The sequence below is a fragment of the Leptonotus elevatus genome, chromosome 9, assembly GCF_054856555.1.
Source record: "Leptonotus elevatus isolate MCC_2025b chromosome 9, RoL_Lele_1.0, whole genome shotgun sequence".
Taxonomy (NCBI): domain Eukaryota; kingdom Metazoa; phylum Chordata; class Actinopteri; order Syngnathiformes; family Syngnathidae; genus Leptonotus; species Leptonotus elevatus.
The window spans coordinates 23,293,132-23,299,850 of NC_141247.1; positions in this window are offsets into that span (position 1 = coordinate 23,293,132).

Here is a 6,719-nt window from a genome sequence, read left to right on the forward strand (position 1 = left end):
CTTTATTAACTTCCCCTCTTTGTTTCAAATCTGATTATATGCTTGATGTTCAGTATTGTTTGAATGTTTATTCCCATGTTAGCTTCATCAGGGGACAATAATCAGAAATTTAATAAATAGGTCAACAAGTTTGAAAGGTGGCAATCTTTTTTCTTTTTCTTTTTTAAATACATAGGTAAGTAATAATTTGAAGTATTTTTGTTGTAATTGTTTTCTTCACTTTTACTTTATTTATTTAAAATTTACTCTAAAAAAGGGCTACATTAAGAATGAAGTAAAACAATGGAGCCATCACTTTTACTATTCAATGTTTTCATCTACATGCCATCAATGGATGGAAATGAAGCCCTTGAAGGACGCCTCAATGGATAAAGAGGAAGGTTTCTACTGTTTTGAAACCACAAAAGACCACTCAGGGCCCCTTACAACATGTCTTCGGCTGTTTTTTTTAAGGTGCCAAAGTATGACCGTGTGCGGGGAAAAAAGATATCCAAAGAAAAGAGAAGGGGGGTTTGGAGGCGGAAACAGTCGTGCCCTGGCACCCGGCAGCCATTTCAGGTCTGACAGAAAATAGATTGCAGATGTTTACACACACACACACACATGCGGAGTAAATGTTTACAACCTGGTGCACCTTGTATTTGAATACACATGAAATGAATTGACAAGTTCTTCAAGGGAGATGTGAATCATTAAAGCTTGCGGGACTGACCCAGTTTCTCTGTTCCTCATTGAAAAGCATCAGAAAAAATGTCCTAACTGTACTGGAAATGCTTGATCATCAGGTGTGCCGCAGAAAGTTATCCAATTTCACTTAATTGTCCCAAAATTATTTATTTACTACAATGAATGTATCTTTGTTTATCTATCTATGCTAGAGATGTATATTGTCAGGCAGAACAATTAACTGCTCTACCACGAGATGGAAAAAAAGGTACAATTAACCTGTGTATACCTCTGTTGCCATTTATACAACAGAATAATGGCGTAATGTTCAACGACACAGGCCCACATTTCACAACGAGCGAGTAAATTATGAGTAAATTGCGATGACATCATCATTACTTATAAGTATTTAAACTTTGCGTGGCGTTTTTGTTTGGTGGTGTGCCGTGAGATTTTTCTAATGTAAGATATGTGCCTTGGCTCTAAAAAGGTCGTGAAACACTGCTTTTGTACGATTTTTAACTGTCATTTGTGTTTAAAATGAAGCTAGCCAGTGTTATAAGTGAATGCAAAAACAAAGAATTGCATCTTAACAACGGGGTACATTACACACACGCACGCACACAACTCAATTGTTAGCAGTTCGTTAGCATTGATGTTAGCACTTTTTTTGTGTTTGTTTGTGTGTATTAGTATTATTGTTTGTGTTAGCCGCTATTAGCCATTGTTAGCTGTGTTAGCATTTTGAGCAGAGTGAGCCCTGCCGCAAATAATGAAAAACACTAGCAATTGACGCCCCTCTAAAAATTGTGAAAATTGCCTCTATGAATAGTATATAAATTAAATATGCCCCAAACTATGATACTAATTTGTCTTGGAACATTACTTGTAAAAATAAATTGCTGACAGATGAATTGAGCTTATAGCAGAAGTGGCAAATCCAGGTCCAGGAAATAAAAAGCTAGCTCCCTAGCAGGTAAATGAGCACCCGGAGAGCTAGCTAGGGAGCTCGCTAGCTAGCAGCTGGGGCTAAACCCAAACTGTGGCAGGTTTTTACTTTCTGGACTTGGATTTGCCACCTCTGGCTTATAGCATTGACGCTAAAAATAAATATTTGATTAGAAAGAGATTTGATTAGCAAAAAATATGATCCAGAACTTCTACTAATTACCCAAGCTATACAAACATCTTAGAACAGTTGAGACACATTCCTCAAAATACTTCCTTTACACCAATTAACTCGTAAACTAGTTACCCAGTGCTTTGGAGCCATCTTGTGGCATTACAGATTGAGGCCAAAAATGGCCAGAGATAATTGCTTAAAAAAAAAAAAAAAAAAAAGCAAATTCATGAATAGTGACCTGCAAATAGGTTCACAAAAACAATGAATTAGCATTGACAGCCTATAACATTCTTGATTATTTACCTAGCGAGAATACTCATCATACTTTCAGTGGAATAGAGCAATGCGGCCGTCGCGAGCGGCCAGTGTAAACAGTCCATAGACGGGAACGCTCCACGTGGAGCACATCTGTCCCGCAGGCCGGCGGCTGACGTTGGCCTCGGTACGACAACAACAGACTTTTCTAGCTTAAAAACTGGAACGACCTCCGCGCCGCGCATCACCTGCTCACTCGACGGTCATGTCTGGGGAGGGGGGGCGTCGTCACCCTTGGGTTGAGCCAGTTAAGGTTCACGCACATCCATGTACACTGCATTGTGCTATGACAGATGGCAAGGTCCTTATAAGCCTTATTGAGTGCATTCGGCTAGGAGGGCGACTTGACTTGGATTTGCAAATATTTGGACTTGGGCTCAACTTGACTGAACAAGTCTTGCCTGTTTCCTCCCACATCTAAAGCACGATGGCACGATCACTTGCAAAATAGGTCGATCCTCAAATGCGACGCTAAGTCAATGGAGCTCGACCGCTGAATCCATATTAGCTTGGCACCAAGTAGCCACAAGTAGTGGTGTGCGATACTGCAAATTTTGCTATCGGTCCGATACTTTTCAAAAATGATGGTACATAATCAAGGACAAAATTAGGACAAAGTTTATTGACATATAGAAAATACTTTATCAATGTTTTTTCCCCTCAGAAACATTACAACCATAACATTTTTTTTACTTTCAACAAAGTGCATAAAGTGATCATAGTAAAATAAATTTACACAAATATTTTATGATACACGGTTCAGAAACTACAAATACAAAAAATAACTAAAAATTCTGCTTTCATCACTTCTTAAACAAGATGTTAAAGATGATCATCTAACAAATAAAACACCATACCAATAAAACATAATTGCATAAGAGCCAAACCGGAGCTAAACTACTAGATCGATATTATAGTGCCAGTATCGATACTATCGATATTTGGATCGATCCACCCACCACTAGCCATACCAAAGTAGCCAGAACAACGTTTTGAGATGAGACGTAGCCTGAGCACAAAAAAAAAGTGAAGAATATCATCTCAAATACTATCAATTACTTCCGCCGTTATTGATTCTTCAATTACTATTACCAAAAATTCAGAAGCGACAATCAATACTTGATTTTTTGCCACATTCTAGTGGTGGGCGAATCGATCCAAATATCGATATTATCGATACCAAGTCAGTATGGATACTGGCACTATAATATTTCAGTTTGGCTCTTTTTGTTGTTGCATGATATTCTTTAACATCTTGTTTATTTAGGTTAAAAAAAAATAAGTGATGAAGGCAGAATTTTAAGTTTTTTATTTGTAGTTTCTGAACAAGTATATGATAAAGTATTTGTTTAAATTTCTTTTCCTGTGATCACTTTGTGCACTTTGTTTAAGAAAGTAAAAAAAAAATTCTTATGGTTGTAATGTTTCTGAGGGAAAAATATTGACTGGTATTTTTGATTTATCATTAACTTTGTCCTACTTTTGTTCTTTGTTTAAAAGGAAACAACACAAAAACACTTAAAGGTTGGAAATTGTTTGCGAATAAGCAATTTGATGAGGCAGCTACCTTCTTTTAAAAACAAATTATTCTATACCATAATTTTCAAAACGTATCAATATCTGTATCGTCGATACTGGCCCTGTATTTCCTTGATATCGGATTGATACCAACATTTGCAGTATTACCGCATTCGATTGAAAGGAAAAGTCCTCTATTTAAGTGCCTTAGGAGCCACTAAACAGGTCTCAAGATTTTTGTTTTCCTCATTATGGTGAACTAAAACATCCATAAACACCTTTTAATGACACTATTTCCAAATTTGTAATCCACAAATGTCCCAGTTGACACATTTGAACGACTCCGCACACACAAGGTCAGCTGTTTTCCATTAGAAGTCTCCTTATACCCTGGCATTAAATCTCTATGATGTGTTTTGTCTGGCTGCGTATAAACACTACGCTATTGTTCTTGCGCCTTTAACGCTGCTATTCATAACACCTCCAATGTCACAGTCTCGTCACACGTGTATTTATTGTGTGCAAACGCTGCTCGTTTCCAGTTGCCACACGTAAATGTGTTGTGCCGTGGTAGTCATTGCCGCCATTAAAAGGCGTCTCCCAATGTCTATTGCGACTCAAAAACTTATATCTGACATATACGGAAGCGCATTGCATTCACTTGAAAAAAAAAAAAAACACTCCTGTTTTTCTGACTATTTTTTTTAGGGAGCTTTGGTTTTTTGGAGTATTTTATTTGAATTTTCTGTTTTTCTGAATATTATTTTCTTTTTTACTGAATATTTTTTTGACAGAAAAAAATATTCAGAAAAACAGGCTGAAAGAAAGTTTTCAAAATAAGAGGAAAAAAATATTCAAAAAAACAATTTTTCAAAATAACAGAACACCCCCCCCCCCCCCCCCCACGAAAAACAGACTGAAAACAATTATTTAAAAAAAACAGGAAAAAAAGTATTTAAAAAATAAGAGCTATTTATTTTTTTTACCTCTGAACTCCAAGTGACTTGATGCAGATTCACTAATAGCGGAAACTGACACTTTCCCGCATACCTCCATATGCAATAAGATGGTCATGTTTACTGGCTCTCAATAAAGGAATTAATGTGTATACTGTATTGTGGTTTATTCTCTAATCTCTGAGGGAATTTTTTTTTTTAAACAGAAAAAAAAACAGTAAAAAAATATTCAATAAAACAGAAAAAAATACTCAAAAAAACAAAGCTACCCCAAAAAAATTGTCAGAAAAACAGGACTTTTTTTTTCTTTAAGTGAATGCAATAATACACTTCCGTAGACATATAAGTGAAAAAGTTAAACAGCTTTATTTGTGGTTCACAAATCTCGTAACCAAGAGGTGACATTGCTAACCACTAGCTCATTGTGCTAGCGCATATGGTTCCATTTGTATTATTGACATCAAGAACAGGTGCTACATATTTTGTTTGCCACGTATGTTTACTTGGCCACAATGTAAAATAAAGAACTATGACATTTTAAAAAGAGCATTGAGACATGCAGGAAGCTAAAGTAGTAAAGTATACTTTTTTTCTATGACTTGATTTTTTCCTGACCCGTCACAGAGGTATCCAGGCTATGATGGAATTTACATCCATTAAAAAAAAAAAAAAACTAAGCTGTTCTACCTCTGGACGTGCTCATCCCAAGTGTACCATTGTGACATGGAAGTTGTTTTTAGAGCCAAAATATTTGCATCACCTGCGAGTTGTTTTTGGCTCGTTGTTCACCGCGTGTTCATCCGTCCGTCCATCCATCTGTCTGTCATCTGGATCGCACATGACCAACACGGACTGACTGCTGCCATCTGGACAACATGTTTGGTTTGGAGGAAGCGGCGGTGGCGAGAGACCCGCACATGCTTTGGAATAACATGGATGATGCTTTAAAGTTGATTTACAAATGCACATGCAAATGAGTCAAGTTGATTTGTACTTACTTGGAGGGCAGAAAACGGGGGCATATCCAGACATATCATTGATTGCTAGGTAGCTGGTTGACTTGTTGGTTGAGAGTTAGGTAGGTCGCTCGACAGGCATGCAGGTGCGGCATGGAGATTGCTAGCTTGATAGGTATGTCGTTCGTTTGGAAGTTAAATAGGTAGGTAGGTAGCTTGCTAGTTCAATGGGTAGGCAAAAAGCCATATGGTACATCACTAGCTAGATATGTAGGTTGATAGCTAAAAAGGCTAAGTATGTATGTATGTAGCTATTTTAATAGGTAGGTAGGAAACTAATATACAGTAGATAAGCAGGTTGGCATCTTGATGAGTAGTTAGGTAGCCTTGATGGGTAAGTAGGTAGCTAGCTAGCTAGCAACAAACCCAGCTTGCTACCTAGCTAGAGAGGTGGAAAGCAATAACGTAGATCGGTAAATAGGTAGGTAGGGATATCACTAACTATATCTATTTAGCTAGGTTGCTGGTTTGATAGATAGCTAAGGAGGTAGAAAGGAAGCTAGCTAGATGGTAGGTATACTGTACTGTGTCTCGATGGGAAGAAATGCACCTGTGGTGAGCTTCTTAGGTAGGAAGGTAAATAAGAAGGAAGATAGGTAGCCAGATAGGTAACAAATTAGGAAAGTAGGTAGTTAGCTAGATGGGCAAGTACTGGAGATAAGTGCATTATTGGATAAGCATGCAAAGGGTGGGATGAAAATTTCCTGTCATACCACCAAACAAAAAAAATGATATTCTTGTCCCAATTTACTTACAAAGTGACTTGCTCAGTGTGAAATCTGGGCATGATTAAATGTACACAAAGCTGAGATGCTTATCTTATGTTGTATGAGTAGCAACAGGTGGATACAAGTTTGTTGTAGTCTGTCTCCTGGTGTAAATCACTACTGGCACATATATTGAAGATAAACGAAGATATTTGTTCAGTGTTAGTTTCCTAACAAACTAAGCTCACATTTCCTGCGACTGTTTGGAATCACTGCTTTATGGCACACATTTGTGCATTGGGATAGAAACACTTTCAATGTCAAGCCAAGATGGCAGAACATCTTAAAAGTCAACGTCGAAGCAATAATTCAACCGATGGCATCATCAGTTTAAGTTGTAACAGATTCTCAGCAGGGG